A 17,451-nucleotide genomic window follows, 5' to 3' on the forward strand; every position below is an offset into this window, starting at 1 on the left:
CTCCATACATATGCAGGCTCTGGCCATTTTTGAGCTCAGAGCAAATGTACTGTTCAACTAACACCCTGCATCAGTTCCAAAACATGTTGCTTCTGTTTAGAGATTATTACCAATGCCTTAACCTGAAAGAGTATCCACTGTTCCAAAGCTAGCCCCAGAGGGGACCTCCAAAGCCACAGAGGATGTTAATTGGTTCCATAAATCTACCCCTGTTGCTATAGAAACACAATGGCCATGAGTAGCAATTTGAAGGAAGACCTCCCCCCTTTGGTTCTCCTAAATGTGCCTATTAACAGTTCCCAGGGAAGAGGATGGTGGGATGGAACAGCAGAGGCAGGGCTGGGGCCTGGGAGGGGCTGACATGGTCCTCCATAGGGCTCTTACTCTAGCAGGTTGGCAAACTGTGACCCTCCGTGGGCCAAATCTTGTGTGTCATCTGCTTTTGTAAATAAAGTTTTATTGAAAAACAGGGCAGCCCAGGTGGCTCAGTGATTTAGCACCACCTTCAGCCCAGGGCCTGATCCTGGAGACCCGGGATCAAGTCCGACATTGGGCTCCCTGCATGGAAGCTGCTTCTCCCTCCCTCTCTCTGTGTCTCATGAATAAATAAAATCTTAAAAAAAAAAAAAGAAAAGAAAAACAGTCACACCTATTTGTTTATGTACTGTCTACAGCTGCTTTCCTGCTACGACAGCAGAAACGAGCATTGCAATACTGTCCATCTGGTCTCCCTAAATATTTCTATCTGGCCCTTTAAGAAAAAGCGTGCAGCTATAACCTCTCCAGGAGTAGGAGTTTAGTAGGCTCCCCTCCCCTGGCTTGGTTCAGTTGTCCCCGACCCCAGGGCTCCCATGTGGCCCAGTAATAGTCTGGAGAAGAGCTATATCTGGCCCTTCCCCCATTTCCCCAGCAATGAGCACCTATTTCTCCCCGTTAGCCTCAAGAATGAAAACGGACTCTTAAAATTCCTCATGGGCACTCTGTAAGTTGGACAGCGCTACTAATTCTCATTTTGCACGTGAGGGAACTGACCATTTGTGACTTGCCCAAGGTGACCAAGCTGGTGGGTGGCGAAGCTGGGATTAGGCTGCAGACCCATGGCCTGGGTTCCTGGTTCCACCACCCACATCCAAGAAGCCACAGAACCCCCGTAATCCCCACCACTGTGTCCTATCTTAAGCACCGCAGTATGGCTTTGTACTACAAGATCTGGCTCCCTTCCCATCCACTTCTGCCCAGCCACATGGATATGGAATGGGCGTGTCCCCTCCAAATAGCCATCTCAAGTCTGGCCAAAGGCCCACTGGGTGACAAGGAATCACAGAGAAAGAGGGACAAGAAGGGCCACAAAGCAAGAAGAGCTCTAGGTGGAAGGAGCGAGGAGGTGACGGGGTAGGAGGGAGGACACAGATGCCAAGAAGGGAGAACTGAGTCTGTACTAGGTCACAGCACGGCTGCTGGTGTCAACACAGGCTGGTATCATATCCTGGTCTGGGAAGGGGAAACTGCCAGTTCTGATACCTGGTGCCACATCTCTGTCCCTGTCCCCTAAATGAACCCCTCTGATGTTCATCTTTCTCATTCTTTCTGCCCAGAGGCCCTTCAAAAATCCCAAGCAGCCTCTCGGATGCATTTTCTGAGCGCTGGCCACGAGCCAGGCACCACACACTCAGTGAGTCACAGGTATCACTCGCTGGATACAGTCACCCCAGAAGGAGGTATTCTCCTTGCCATTCTACAGAAGGAGAAGCCAAGGCTTGTCGCTCTAACACTGCTGAGCACACATCAGGTGCCAGGCACCAAACCAAGCCCTGGCATGCGACAGCTTATTCAAGCTTCAAAAATAACTTGCAAGGCAGTTACTACTATTCTCCCACCTACAAAAGAGGCGGGGAAAGCTCGAGGATGTTTGGGAACTTGCCCAAAGTCATCTGGGGGAGTGGTGAACTTGCACCTGTCCGATTCTAAACCTTGCTATCACATAGTGCCTCTTCTATCTGGCTGAGGAACCGAGGAACATTTCGCTCCCCCTTCTCTACTGGGGGGAGTACAAGGGGTATCTCCCTCTGTGCTCATATTAACCTAGGTTGGGATGGAAATGGATATCGGGGGGCTGTTCTTTTTTAAAGATTTATTTGAGAAAGAGTTATCATGAGCAGGGGGGAAGGGCAGAGGGAGAAGCACAGTCTCTGCTGAGCAGGGAGCTTGATGTGAGACTTGATCCCAGGACCCAGGGATCATGGCCTAAGCTGAAGGCAGACACTAAACAGGCTGAGCCTCCCAGGCAGCCAGAGGGCTGGTTTTCAATAAGGCTCCTGACAAATATTTCAGGTTTTTTCGTCTAGGCATGTGATAGGGCTGTATTTCCCATACCCTGCAAATCAGGCACAGCCAAGCATCATGCTGTGGCCAAGACCAGTGATTAGAACTGGGGTACCATTTGCCACATTCCCCTTTCCTCCACAGCATCCAACTACACTCCCAATGGTAAAGGTCTCACATTCCCGAGTGAGGCTAGTGCGGAGCACAGACCAAGTCTCGAGGGGCAGAAATAAACCACCTACGCTTTCCATCACTGGCATGTGGGGATCTTTGTTACTGCAGCACGGACTAGCTCGGAGCCTTCTCCCTAGCTGTCCTCGGATACAGGAGCCAATCTTTGGATGGTGTGTTTTGGTTTTGTTCTGTTTCTTGGCCTCTGACAGAGAACCAGTTGGATGAGTACGAATGCCTGAAAATATGAATTCAAACTCCGTCCCTAAGCTTGTTTTCTAGGAGTTACCACGACAGCAGACAGTAGGAGGAAGAGTCCCCCTGTCCCTGCACGCAGTCATCTGATCCTCTCTCATCACCCACAGCCTAAGTGTCATTCTGGGGTTGTTCTTTTTCCTTGTTAACAGAGGATTGCGAGTCTGGCCCTGAGCAGAAAACCTCCATAAACCACTAATTTCAAAAGCTCACGTTCTCTACCACTTTCTGGCAGAACTTGTTCAGGCAAAACCAGACACAGGAAACGCTGCAATCAGTGAAGCTAATCTGACCAGTAGAGAATGGCTGATTCCTCTGGTTAATTTGTGATATCAGGACCAGGCGCCACCATCAAGTCTAATATAATTCCTGATTCATAAGCGTTGTCTACTCAGAGAGGCCCCCACCACGGGGATGATTAGCTCAGTGTGGCCCTGTGGCCTTCCGCCTGGCCCCAGACGCTCCACAGCTGCCAAGGGAAGTCAAAAGATTCGAGTGTAAGAGGCAAAGGAGATTTGTCTTCTGGAATGAAGAGTTCAAAGATCTTAGCTTCCGGAAAAGTCAGAAAGGGGCGGAGTCGGCTAGAACCAGGCATCTTTCAGAGGCCCAGAACCTCTTGGCTTACCAAGTCAACTCTGTTTTCTAGAGTAGTTGATGAATTCTCCCTCAGCGTGCCCTTACTCTGTTCTTTTTTAAATTTAATTAATCTATTTAAGAGGGTGAGTGTGGGTGAGGAGCAAGGGCAGAGAGAGAAGCAGACTCCCTGCTGAGCAGAGAGCTGGACACAGGGCTCGATCCCAGGGCCCTCAGATCATGACTTGAGCTGGAGGCAGATCCTTAACCGACTAAGCCACCTAAGTGCCCATGTTCTTTCTTTTTTTAAATTTTATTTTCTTGTGGTAAGAAGACTTAACATGAGATCTACCATCTTAATTTTTTTTGAGTGCACACCTATAGGTGTGATGTTGCACAGAACATCTCTAGAACATATTCATCTTGTATAATTGAGACTTTATGCCACTTGATTAGCAATTCCCCAGTTCCTCCTACCCCAGCTCAACAATCACCATTTTACAAATTCTGAGTGTGACTAATTTAGCTGTCTCATATAAGTGGGCTCATGCAGTATTAGTTTTTCTGTGGCTACTTATTTCATCTTGCACACTGTCCTCCAGGGCCATCCATGTTGCATATGGCACAATTTCCTCCCTTTTTCAAGGCTGAATAATACTCTACTATTTGCATGCACCATATGTTCTTTGGGATATCCCTTTACCTCCCTAGTAACTCTTCATCTGTGCACCAAAGATAAATAGGTCTCTGCTCTTTCTCTAGAGAATCAAGACCCAGAAATCCAAATCCAGGTTGCCTTCCCAATAAAAAACAGCCTCGGGAGGTTTCCAGGCAAATACAGGCAAGGTAACCGTCATGTCCTCAGCACCCACATATTCCCCTACTCTGGCCCTTCACATGTCTTGGGTCCTTAATCCTCTCAAACACCCAGGGAAGCAGGCAGTAGTAGTCCTAATTAGGGAAGGAAATGAAGACACAAGGAATGACCTGACCAAGGTCATGCTGCTAGAAAGGAAGTGCCTCAAACTCCACACCTCATCTGGAAAATGGGAATGATTTTCCCATTTAGTACTTACCTCATGGGTATTTTAGGGAGGAGGAATACATGTAAAACTTCCAGAATGTGCCTAACAGCCAAAGCAAGAAGAAGATAACCAGTGAACCCAGATTAGGTTTGCTACCATTTAACACTGGGCCTCAATCATCTCACCACTGATGGTCTCCGCCTGGAGGACAGGCTGGTTATTATTTCCTCATTATAATCAACTAGCTGTGTCCCCTTTATTCTTAACCAATCCAACACTCTCACACCTTGAGTTATTTATGTAAATGCAACCCTTTGACTTATTTTATTTTAATGTACTTATTACAATGATTGTACATTCAAATGTTTGCTTGAGAGCTCCAAAACTCTAATTGCCCTGCTGCTGCCTTACCTCTAAGCTGCTGCTAGAATCCATTTTTATTCTAGAGAAATAATTAAATGCAATAATGTCCTCCATTCCCATTCAACCTTGGGCACGTTTAGAGCCAATTTCAATCAGGTAAAAATATGCTAAACACAATATGGCTCCGAGAGGCAGAGTACGTGACCCGGACTGCTGTTCGGAGACAAACCTGGATCTGCCTCTGTCCCTCCCTGGTTCTCCAATGTTCAGATTTCAAGTTGGGTCTCTCCTCACCTAGTCAACTGAGTCCGGGCCCCTTGGTCCTGTTTTGGTGAGGTGGGGGTGGGTGGATGTGCTTTTTTAAACTATCCACTCACTGAAAAACCTTTGTTCTTATTTGTGTGTGTGTGTAAAAAGAGTACTGGACAGGGAGGGAGAAGACCCAGGTGCTTCTCTTGCTTTGCAGATTGTCCAGTTTTCTCCTCTGTAAAATGACAGGTTGTGGATGTGTGTTACTCAACATTCTCTGAATTAGGCATTAATCAATATGATCGACTAAAAAAGTTCTGCCATTCCAGTTCATTGAGAAACAATCTGATGGAGGATAAGAGATGGGGAATGGACACCCCCAGGGGCATCAAGTCTCCTCCCTGACCCATCCTTTGATCATTGTCTCCAGCAGCTCTTGGACCCGGGACATACCATTTCATCCCCTTGTGCCTTAGCTTCCTCATCCAGCCGGGGGGTCTGAGGCTGGCATCTACCTCCCAGGGACGGAACTGATGAAGCACAGAAGGCCCTGCTCGACACTGTTAGAAAACACACGAATGGTGTTTAAATGTCCCACGCTCCATCCCAAGCCCTTCACACAAACTAATTTGCGGAATCCTCGTGATGACCCTATGAAGAAGATGCTCCATTTTTCTCCCCATGTTTTGGATGGGAGCACTAAGGTGCAGGGATGCTAAGTGTCTGATCCAGATCTTGCAAGGGGAGGAGCCAGGATTTGAACCCAGGTAGTCTGGGTCCAGCGGCCATGCCCACCAACACCATACTGCTTCTCAGCAGCTATTAGGAATAAGGATGATGCCAAAGGGAAACCCTGGCCAGGCGAGCTGTCCCAACCACTTGCTCATCACAACGTTTATGGCTTCCTTTTGTGCCATGTAGACACTCAGCCAGATGAGTGGTGGTTTGCTGTTGAATTCAGTGTCTGAGGCTTCATTCCAGTCACCAGGGTGACCAAGGCCATTGGGAGGGACGCTGGGGGAAAAGCCCGCACCTGCTTCCAAAAGGACCTCAATGCCAGGGTAGACAAACAGCAGAGGGGCAGTGTGCATGGCTGCACCCAATTAGAATATGCAATTACCCAGGCTGCCAATGCAAATAGACCTAACCCAGGCCCCTGGCCCAGCTCATTGGCATGCGCGAAACGTGGTGGGGCTGGCCAGCACTTGAAGCCCGTGGGCCATGCTGGGCATGGGCGGGCCTTTCTTTAATAGAGCTCTAAATAATAAGCTTGGTGCAATTTAGCAAATTTAGTTATGGTAACAGGAAACACGGCATGGGGTGAGGAAGGAGGGTGCTGGATTGAAAGAGCTGGCTTAGAATCCAGCCTCCACCCCTCGACCCCAGGAGAGAGGCAAAGATTAACTCTCAGGGCCTCAATTTTCTCATTTACAAAAAAAGGGGTAAGAGGACCTACTTGGCAATGGTGAGGTAGAGATTAAATAATAAGGCACACATATTTAATTCTATTTAACGAAAGAAGATTTAGCGTGGTGCTGGATATATATTCAGTAATTTGTAGCATGATGACATTTTTAGCTGGCGCCCCATTGTCATTTGATGAGTAGGCTCTTAAGTGTTTTGTAAAGGGAGGCAGGAGAGGCGAGGTGTAGTGAATTCCGATCTGGCCTCTGCCACTTGGTCAGTGGGTAGCCCTGGGCACAACACTTAACTGGGTGACCTTCAGTTTCCCTCTCTGTGAAATGGGCATAATAAATAGTATCTCCCTCCTGGGGGCTTCTCTGAGAGTTAAAAGAGTTAATATGTGTGAAACATTTAGCAAAATGCCGAGAACTTAGTAAACGTTAGCTGTAATTTATTAAAATAGATTTGTGCTTGCAATGGTGGTCCTCAAAGTGTGGTCTGGGGATTCCTATAGGTCCCTGAGACCTTTGGGGGGGCCTCTCTGGGTCACGATTTCCATCAAAATACAAAGACGTCCTGTTCCTTTTTTTTCTCTCATTCCCTCACAAGCAAACAGTGGAATTTCCCAGAGGCCATAGGAGGTGTGAAATCACAGCAAACTGAAAGCAGGAGCAAATGTGAGAATCCAGCTGTCTTCTATTAAGCCGGAAATCACAACTGATCAGCAGACATGTAAAACAATGACTCTTTTCACAAATTTTTTTTTGTTGTGGAAAACACACCTATTTTTCATATGAATGTTTACTTGTGCAGACATGTACGGGTGATCACTGTTATTTTAAGTAAATTAATACATAAATATTTTAAGAGTGCCTTAGTTTAAATTTCAATCAAGTATATTATTGATAAATATTTATACAATATACATATCGATATATAAGATACATAAATATACCAATATATACATAAATAATATACACACACACAAAAAAAAAACCAACCCAAAAGCTCTTTGAGAGTCTAAAATGTTTGAAAATGTCTGGAGGTCCTGAGACCAACAAATTGAGAACGTTGGCATCACACACACTTAAAAACCCCAATAGCCTCTCGTTACTGAAACAAAATGTTTAGGGCTTTTTCAGCTCTGGTGTTTCACTATATGCCAGGCCTTTGGATTTATACTTTACTTACACACCCGAAAAACACACACAAGATAGAAATCTGGGTCAAGTGGAAATAGGGTGCCATTAAATACTTCTACAGTGAGAGAGGCAGCAGGAGCCCAGATCCCTGAAGCCCCAGGACTGTCCTCTGGGAGGGAAAAGTGACCTGCGGACAAAGATTTCCCCTTGACCAAATTCTAGCCAGGCTCCTGTGAGCCCCTTCTCAACCACGCCTCCACTGTGGCCTATAAAGATTGGAACAAACACTGCCGCACTTTCGGACGCCTCGAGGCTGCATGCAGAGGCTGGTACAAGCCGCCTGTTTAGAGTCTACCTGAGAAAACTCTGGGCTGCTAGAAGAATTTGGTGTGTCCCAGCCAACCCTTGAAGACAAGGCCACTGTGTCCTGGCCTCCATGGGAGGGTACGGCCTAACTTGACACAGGCCAGTGAGCAAACCCAGATGGGCTTCATACAGATGAACACCAATCCCCAAAATCTGTCCTCATGGCTTTGCCTAACTCTGGCATTGCCTAAGCCACACAGTCTGGGCCTCAACCCTGCACAAGGTACCTTGTCTTGGGGGCCTAAGCACGGGAGACCAGTGGAAGCATGCTCAGAGCCCAACACGGGCTTGGCCCATGAGCTCCTTGCAGTGCCACCCAGGTGGATGGGACAGTGACACTCAAATAGTAATGGGTGCCCAGTGCCCAAGGAGTGTGGACAGGTGTGTGGTGGCAGAGAAGATCTGCACCTGCGTCTTCTGGCTGCTTCTGTGTCAGATGGCATGGGAAGTGGATGTGTGAAGAGACACAAAAGAAGCAGTGATGGCAGAGGTGGAAAAGGACCAGGGGAAAAAGGGAAGCAAGCCCAAGAGAAAGCAGGAGCTCTAGGGAACAGAGGGAAACTGACGACATGGGGTTCTGCACCAGGTGCTGCACCCTTCCCTGCCCTGGGATGGCTCATCCACCCCTCGAAACAGCCTCAGCAAGCAGGGCAGGGGTCACCCAGCTACAACCCCGTGAAGCCCTTCTAGAACAGCCACACTGGTTGAAGAGTCTCTGAGACGCAAGCAGAATGGCCTGCAAAGCTGAAATCTGGCCTTGGCCTTGGCCCTGCCTCAAATGAGCATACTGAGGCCAGGCCAGGCTTGCTCAAGGTCATATGGAATGTGAGAGGTGGGGTTGGATTCCAGAGACAATGAGGTGGGCAGGTCAGAAGCAAGGACAGAGGGAGAGGGGAGAAGAGCTTTCTAGAAAGGACTACCACCACCATGGCCGCCGCCGCCGCCACCACCACCACCACCACCACCACCTCCACCACCACCACCGTTTTGGGACAAAATGGCCAGCACACAGAAGGGGTCTTTATGGGGAGTCCTCAAAACTGTTAAAACAAGATTATGCCTAGAGTCACCCCCTTCTAAAGTACTGCTTGCACACAGTCTGCCTGCAATGGCATTATTTTATGACTTCATGCTGAAGGCCACAGGACTCAAAGATGGGGAGACAAAGAAGGAAAGAAGATGCAGGTGGAATGAGCAACTCAATCTTGACAAAGTCTTCTGGATACCTCTAAAACGGTTCCCCAACTATGACCCTGCTGACATTTGGGCGGCTGACACTCTGTTGTGGGAGCTGTCCTTTGCACTGAACAATATTTAGCAGCATCTATGACATCTACCCATTAGGTGCTACTAGACTTGTGAAAACCTCAAATGTCTGTAGATATGGCCAAGTGTCCCGGGGGGGGGGGGGGCAAAGTTACCCTTTGTGGAAAAAGTCAGGCTCTGGGGGCGTGGACCCTAGAGGCTGATGTTAGCAGGCCTCACCTGCCTGAACTCTGTCCTCATCCAGGAACAGCAATACCTTGTGGCCAGCCAAGTGGTCAGAACAGGAGGACTTAGCTGGGAGGCAAAGAGACAGCCAGAGAAGGGCCTGATGAACCAAGCTAAAGGTGCTTTGGAGATGGCGAGGGAGGGTGGGAGGGGGTCAGGAGCAGTAGTGGCTGCATGGGGGAGTGGGAGGAGGGTTAGGCTCCCCTGCTGGGCAGGGGATGGCCCTGAGGAGGAGAGGGGCAGTCATTCAGAGTGTGGACAGTCCCCGAGCTGATGACACATCCCTTCATTTAAGCCAGAGGTCACTACTGGATGCCCAAAGGTTCCACCAAATGCAGAGATGCTAGAGTCTTTTCATTTGCTTGGTATTTAATCCCAGCCAATATTTTAAATACTGGAAATTTCATCGACAAATCTGGACTTCCACACTCTCTTGGAAATATCAGGGGAGCTGACAACATGGACGTGGATTTCTGTAGGTGACGACTGGTTGAGGCTGAGTAGTGGCCAGTGGTACCCAGAAGGGGAACCTATACTACAGAGCATCACAGTTTCTGCCACACCTGGACCATGTCCCTTAATCACCTGCACGCCACAAGCCTGTCTGGCGTGACTGCTTGAAGCCAAGCCCTCGGGATCTTCAGGAAACTATGTACTGAGCCTTGCCTCAAAGATCTCAGAACCCTAGACCAATCCTTTTATTCCAGGGTTTTCCATGAAAGTGGGACTGCCTCTCATGAGGTGTTCTGAAAACATGTGGTCACATTTTCAGTTGCTACGATGACTGCGAGATGCTCCTGGCAGTTACTGGGTGGGGGGTGGGGGGGGGGCAGCTCACCACACCTCTAGTAATGCATGGGGAACACGTATTGCCAAGCAATAAAAAAAAAAAAAAAAGATGTCCTATATCCCACAGGACATCTGATATCTGAGATGTCAGGTAGGCAAACGACCCATTTTTAATTGTTGGTTCCAGGAACCCAACTCACAGCGACATATGACAGAGTAGGATGGAACAGATTTTAATGTAACCGAATTTTCTAGGAAAGTAAAAACCGTTTAATTCAAGGGGAAATCTGACGTCAGAGTTTGACCACAATTTCAGAGAATCACATCATCAACATCCACATAAGGTGTGGCTATGAGTCACCAACAAACACACCTCCTATTCACTTACATTTGTAATTACTGAATTCTCAGTGATTCAACATGTGGCACCTGAAGTCACCTCTTCATGTGACTTCTGGCCCCTTGTCACTCAAAGGGTGACCCAAGCTGCCAACATCAATATGTCCCAGAAGCTTTTTAGAAATGCAGGATTCCCAGGCTCCCCCTGGGCCAACGGAATGAGAACGTGCATCCTACCAAGTTGCTTGGGGTGACTCATCTGTGCGTTAAAGTTTGAGAAATCCCAGCCTGGTGTTGCCATGCACCTGGTCATTTACAGGATGAGATACATATTATCTTTATTATAAATTACTTTTATATATTCTTTCTACGATAACGAGGGCAATATATTGATCTGATTTAGAGCTGTGAGTGTAAGTAGGTCACAAGTAATGGATTTCATTTCAGGATAGATAAAAGGAATATTTTAGAAGATGTGGTTGCATTAGGAGGGTCCAGGTCCAATAGGGTTGAGAATGGCTGGTTCACTCATTCTACACGCTTTAATTGGGTGCCTCGTCCTTGCCAAGCATAGTGGGGGCAAAAGGAGAAGGTAGAGAATGAAGACACGCTCCCTGCTGTCAGTGGGGCTCAGGCACAGGAGAGGGAAGCGGGCCCATGCGCCCACTATTTCAACGCAGGGGGTGAAGTGATGTGTGGTATGGTTTGGGTTTCATCAAGGACTGGGCTCCGAGGAGAGGAGAGGAGGCTTTCCCAGAGAAAGCAATTTTCCAGCCCAATCTAGAGAAGAGAGCATGTCCAGGAGGCAGACAAAGGAATCAATGGCAGGAGAGACCAACAAACCACAAACTTGGTAATAACAACCATCGTTGCTGACATTTATCCTGAAGACGGTGCTAAGCACCCGACACAGATTATCTTTTAAAAAAAAATCCCAGAATGACGTGGTAACTGACTCAACGGGGGTTGTGGGGAGGGGGGGAATCCTCTCACCAAGTAGACTTACAGCAAATCATCACAATGTATACTTTAACTATCTCAAGGATGACTTTATTTCTCAATTATATTTCAGTAAGGCTGGGGAGGGAAAAAACAAATCCCAGAGAACTATTTGGTAGGTGCCATTAAGTCACCTGCCCCACATCACCCAGATGGTTATAAAACCCACCAATTAAAAACAAAACAAAACAAAACAAAAAACCCACCCAGTACTCTCAGGGGCCATTAAGGACCAGCCCTTCCAAGTGCCCCCACGATTTAAAAAAAATGTGACCCCTAGGGGGTGACACCACCCCCAACAAAGACCCTGGCGGAAAGTCCTCCATCCCTAAGTGGCCTGAAATCTTTGAGGAGGTGAGTGTCAGCAGGGTAGAGGGTCGCTTGAACAATTTAAGTCCTTGGATTACAGTCTTCTCGTCTCACTGTCTCAGTCCTCTGTTCCTTGAGACTAACCTCAGGCCTGGAACCCCCAAACCCTGCCCCGCTCTCTGTCATGATTTTATTCTTCTGTGCCCCTTCTTTACGTCTCTTCCCTTGACTCCCTGGAGACCCTTCTGGTTCCGACTGCTCCCCTCTTCACATTCTCCAGCCCAGGTCCTCTAGGAAAGGAGCACTTAAGGAGACAGATGCACCTCCTGTTGATCAAAGACCTCCAGCTTTCAAACCCATCCTTTGCACCTGCTGGGTCCCCTCTCCCTGTGCCCTGCCCCCCCCCGCCCCACCAAACACACTCTGCCACAAGTGGGTTACGAATGACACACTTGTAAGCTCATTACTGCAAAGTCTCTGAAGAAATGTAAATGCTCACGGAGCCAGGGATATAAATAGAGAGACGCCCGTAAATAAGTAAATATATACGCATCCACACATACACAAACTCAATTAATTTATATCCTCTGAAGGCCTGAGTCATTTGGGGGTGGGGAGAGAGAGAAAGGGAGAGGGACCTAATATCACCATCCAGGTGATTTCAGAACTGGGCTTCCCAGGCAGCTGCCAATACATTATTTTTACTATGCAGAGGTACAAATGAATACGCTGCTGCCACCCCCTAAATCTCCTTTACGAGCAGTGCGTTTGCCTTGGGCCGCCCTACCAGGGACAGGGCCTTCCAGGCACGTTTTTGCTGGCCAAGTTCCGGAAGAAGGCTGCAGCTTTGCGGTCCTGCTCCCCCAGAAAGAAAGGCAAGGGCCCCACTAGTGCTTCCTGCTTACAAACGAGCTTGCATGTGACATGGCCAATGGCATCTCTCCTGGAGGGCCATGGGCAAAAGTGACAGCGATGTCCAATCCCAATGAGAAATGACTGCTGCCTTCGAGGTGGAGGGGCGCCTCTGTCCGTGGGATGGGGGGGGGGTGTCCTCCTGGGCCACAGGGCTCTTGGCACCCTGCCAGGCTCTATTGAACTTCGGGGGTTGGGGGGGCGGATGCAAGACCGCATCATGACCCACTTGTGTGTGTGCTGCCATTACCCAAGGTGGCACGTTCTGGTCACCCTGGAATGTGTCCGACGCCCATCCCTCCAACTGGGCTGAGCAAGGAGGCGGCGACGGGCAACCGCGGGGGCTCCGCCATGGAGCGCGCTTCAAGCGCAGCTCTGAGATGCTCTTCTGGAAACCTGGCTGGGCCACTTCCTAGCTGCGTGACCTCGGGAAGCTTAGGTAGCCTCTCTGAGCTCTGGTTCCTTCCTGGGTGACACCAGTGCAATAAAACCACAATTCAGAGCACAGAGGTGAACGGTCAATATAAGGTAGCTGTTGCTTCATCGAAAATCCTACCTGCGGGGACCGTCCCCTTCAAGCGTGGATTTGCGCCTACTGACCGAGCACCAGGTGTGGCGACGCACCGTTCTAAGCAGCAGGGCTGGGCCTGTGGGTAAGCCAGGGGCCTGCGCTCAGGGAGCTCACGTTTTAGTAAAATGAAACAGACAATCAGCTTACCGACTCAATAAAAAGATAAAAACAGAGGACGTGTGGAATGTCTTATGGATGTGAGGCTGAGCACCGCTTACATGTTTTTAATCCTCCCATTTTAAATGATTTTTAAAAAATATTTATTCATGAGAGACACAAAGAGAGGGGCAGAGACACAGGCAGAGGGAGAAACAGGCTCCACGCAGGGAGCCCGACGTGGGATTTGATCCTGGGTCTCCAGGATCACGCCCTGGGCTGAAGGCGGTGCTAAACCACTGAGCCACCCGGGCTGCCCTTAAATTATTATTATTTTTAAAATATATTTGAAACAGAGAGAGAGAGAGCAGGCGCAGAAGCAGGGGGAGCAGCAGAGGAAGAGGGAGAAGCAGGCTCCCTGCTGAGCAGGGACTCTGATGCGGGGCTCCATCCCAGGACCCCGGGATCATGACCTGAGCCAAAGGCAGATGCTTACACCGAGCCACCCAGGTGCCCCCATCCACCCATTTTAAAGGTGGTCCTGAGACTTGCAGAGGTCATCTCAGCCAGTTGAGGAACCAGGCCTGTGTGGCCCCAGCACTGAGAAAGTGAGAAGAGGAAGTGAAGAAGGGCTAGGTGCCCGGGGGACAGGTGAAAGGGCCGTTTCTGCCTCCGCTTGCCCCTCCTGTTCTGGGAAGTGTCCTGTGCCACCCAGGCTGGTTGGAGGATCTGGCTCCGGATAAGTTCCTTATCCGAGAGGCTGAGCGGGGGCACCCTTCCCTTTCCTGGCAGGACCAGCCCTGCCTCGACCTCGCTCCCCTCTGCCCTCAGACAGCTCAAGCAGCAAATCCAGCAGAAGGTGGTTCTGGGAGACCCGATGGACCACAGTTGTTCAGGCCACTAGATGGCTCTTTCTGTGAACTTGAACCGTGCAGGCGGCTCGGTGTGAAGGCAGGCTGCTTTCCCTCTGGCTGGGACACGTCTCTGAGAAGTTCAGTGGAGCCCTCAGCTTCTGGGGGCCCCTCCAGGGGCTCATCGGGTCTCTGGGCTGCCTTGCTGCCCCAGGGCGGGTCGCCTTCATTTCCCCCTAATCCCATTAGGATTTCTCACTGAAGAGGTGAGGCAGCAAGACAGGGACTCCCACGCAGACTACGAAATGCAGGCCAGATGCCCAAGTCCCCGCAGGTGCCCCCAACAGAGCAGCACCACCACTTACTTCACGAGCTTTAGGATCCATTCCACCCCCTGTAACTCCGAACGTCTGCTACCTGGGAGAGTACCTACTGTTTACTCCCTCGGTGAATCTCCACGTTTCTCTTTGACACGGGGGGATATTATTATCCACACTTGACACAAGAGTAAACTGAGGCTGGCAGAGGAGGTTCTGTGGCTCACCCCAGCCAGCGTCACATGGGTGGGAAGGACAGGGCTGGCTCAGATCAAGCCCAGATCGGATTCCAAAGCTTGGGCTCTGAACTTTCCAGCCTCAATGGAGTTTTAGGCAGTGTCTGAACTCAGAATTAGGGAGGGGGATGGACTGTGAACGTTCCCCTCCTGGTTGGACCTCAGGAAGCAGATGGAAATTCATGAGTTGCATCCACATGCCTAAAGTCAAGACCAGGAAAGTCCCAGCTACCACCAGGGGTTCAGGAATTTATGATACAGTCCTCTGCGCCTCCCCCTCCACCCCGCACAACTTCCATCATTGTTGCCAGGCCAGCATTTCCTATGCATTCTCCTCTAACTGACCCTCCTTCCAGCCCTACAAAGAAGCTGTGTGGGCCAGCAGTCAGGGGCATGAGCACTGAAGTGGACTACCTGGGTCCCAGTGCCTTCTAAATGCTCTGCGACCTCAGGCAGGCCTCCTGGCTATAATCAGCTCATAGGATTGGCATGAGGAGCCCGTCAGTCACGCTGGCCAAGCACTCGGGACAGTGCGTAGGCCACAAACCATAGTTGTTGACGGTGTTCCTATTACTAGTGGGAGATCTTTCTGACAGATGAGTAAGCTGACACTCAGAGAGGTAAAGACACTTGCTCAAGGCCACAGAGATTGGGGATTTAAACCACAGTGCCTGACTCTGGAGCTCAAGCTCATACCCACTCCCCAACCGAAACAGCCCCCCCCAAGCCACAGACTGGCATTGAGGCTGCCTCTGGTTAGGGGTACGATACCTAAAAGAAAAATGGGACTGGCTGTTTCTCTAGGGGTGTGGAAGTCTGAAATTTCAGATATGTCCTGGACTCACTCACTGTATAGAGAACAGGCTGAGGGGGTCAGCTTCATGACAGTGTTCGGTTCCATCTGTCTCCAGGTCACTGACTGTTCTAGTAGGACAGCCGAAGAAGATCATGAGGGTCAGGCTGGGCCTCTTCCACTTCCCCCTTCCTATGTTAATTATCACTGGAAGCCCAGGTTCTATGTGCCTGTGGCAGCAATTACTAGACAACTGGGCCCTGCAAGTCCTAGAAGAAGGCAGGCAGATGGCACCCCACCTCTGCTGGGCAGAGCCTTGTATATTGTTGGGGACCTTGGCTTCATTCAGACCTCAGGGATCAGCCTGTCTCCACCCCTAGGTCTCTGTCCTCTTGCTGTCCCTCTGTCCATCTGTCTCTTGCCTCCCCCTCATCCCACTGTCTTGCATCATTGTGCGATCCAAAGGCTGCCCGTGGCCTGGGACATTTATAAATTTCTTAAACTTCTGAAGAATTGAGGTCGTAAAATTTAGTGGGTTTTCTTTATTGTTTTCTAAGATGGATCTAAATATTTTCCTAACATAAATGCTTATCAAACAAAGATAAAAACTAATATTCTCTTGACTTATGACATATTTCAAAACTTGCCAGAGAAAAACCCAGAACACTCATATCACACCCCCAGGTACCAAATCTGTCATGCTTTATTCAATTCTTTAAAGAAATAAACTTTATAGATACAGTTGACGTATTTCCCACTGCTCAACTCCCATTTCTCAACAACCCAGAGGTCACTTCTGTCCTTCACACCTATGTGTTTATATCTCTAGTAAATATGTATGTGTCCACAGACAATATATAGCATTACTTCGTGTGTTTATAAGGTCGACAAAATGGCACCATGCTGTAAACATCCCCTTTGCAATTTGCTGGTTTTGTGCAATATTTTACTAGCATTTCTGCCCCCCCTCCCCCCTTCGTTTTTGCTTTTCTCAATGCTTCTTCCCTCAGATGACATGATGCGGTGAGAACGGGCAGCAGCATTTAGCCCGCGGATTCTCAACATTGCCTTCCCATTCCAATCACTTAGAAGCTTTAAAAATGCTGACGCCCCGGTTGCAATCATGGAGTTGGGGTGGGGGCCTGGGAATTGGGATTTTTTTTTTTAAAGTTCCCCAGTTGATTCCAGCGCATAGCCAGAGATGCGACCTTCCCCTGTGCTCTTCCTGCCACGAATCAGGCGCAGCCAGGCCCAGACACCACGGGAAAGGAAGCACCACCTGTGGCCAGCCTGTAGCCCGTGGAATAGTGGACGTAGGAGAGGGACAGGAAGCAGGCGTGGGGGCTATTGTTTCCGGTCCTATACCCCACACCCACCCCCGCGGCTGGCAGTGACTCTGCTAGGCCCCCTGGCACTCTCTGGACCCCTGTTCACCATCCACAAACTGGGCGTGTTGGGGAAGAGCAATACTTCCTAATGTTCAAGGTTATGTAACGGTCCACGGAGTGCCCCTAAATCATCTTGGGGGCCACACAACCCTCTTGGAAAAACACAGGACTAGTGTGTCCCTCTGGTTCCTTATCACTGGGTGTTCCAGGAGGCCAGAAGTCTCAGGCCAGGGCTGAGATCACAGAGCAAGAAAGGGGAGTGAAGCCCCTCCCCTCCTCCCAGTCTCCCAGCAGAGCGATGGCAGATCAGAAGACCCAGGACTGGCTATGCTTCCTCCCCTTCTGCAGTTGGGCGGGCCTTCATGTGGTGTCACCTCCCACTTCCCCAAACTGTACGCCAGGAACTGTTCTGAGCACCTTGCAGAGACTAACTCATGTGAACCTCAGGGCAGCCCTTGGGAGGCGAACACTGTCAGCATGCCCATTTCCT

The 17,451-nt window shown here is 49.5% G+C and overlaps 1 protein-coding gene across 1 annotated transcript in view; it reads right to left on the reverse strand.

Annotated features, from left to right (window-relative positions):
* The window catches only part of XYLT1 (xylosyltransferase 1), a 303,984-nt gene that overhangs the window by 133,489 nt on the left and 153,044 nt on the right, over window positions 1-17,451 (reverse strand). The gene's annotated exons all lie outside the window — the stretch shown is intronic.

This window comes from Vulpes vulpes, chromosome 3 (genome assembly GCF_048418805.1).
Source record: "Vulpes vulpes isolate BD-2025 chromosome 3, VulVul3, whole genome shotgun sequence".
Lineage (NCBI taxonomy): Eukaryota > Metazoa > Chordata > Mammalia > Carnivora > Canidae > Vulpes > Vulpes vulpes.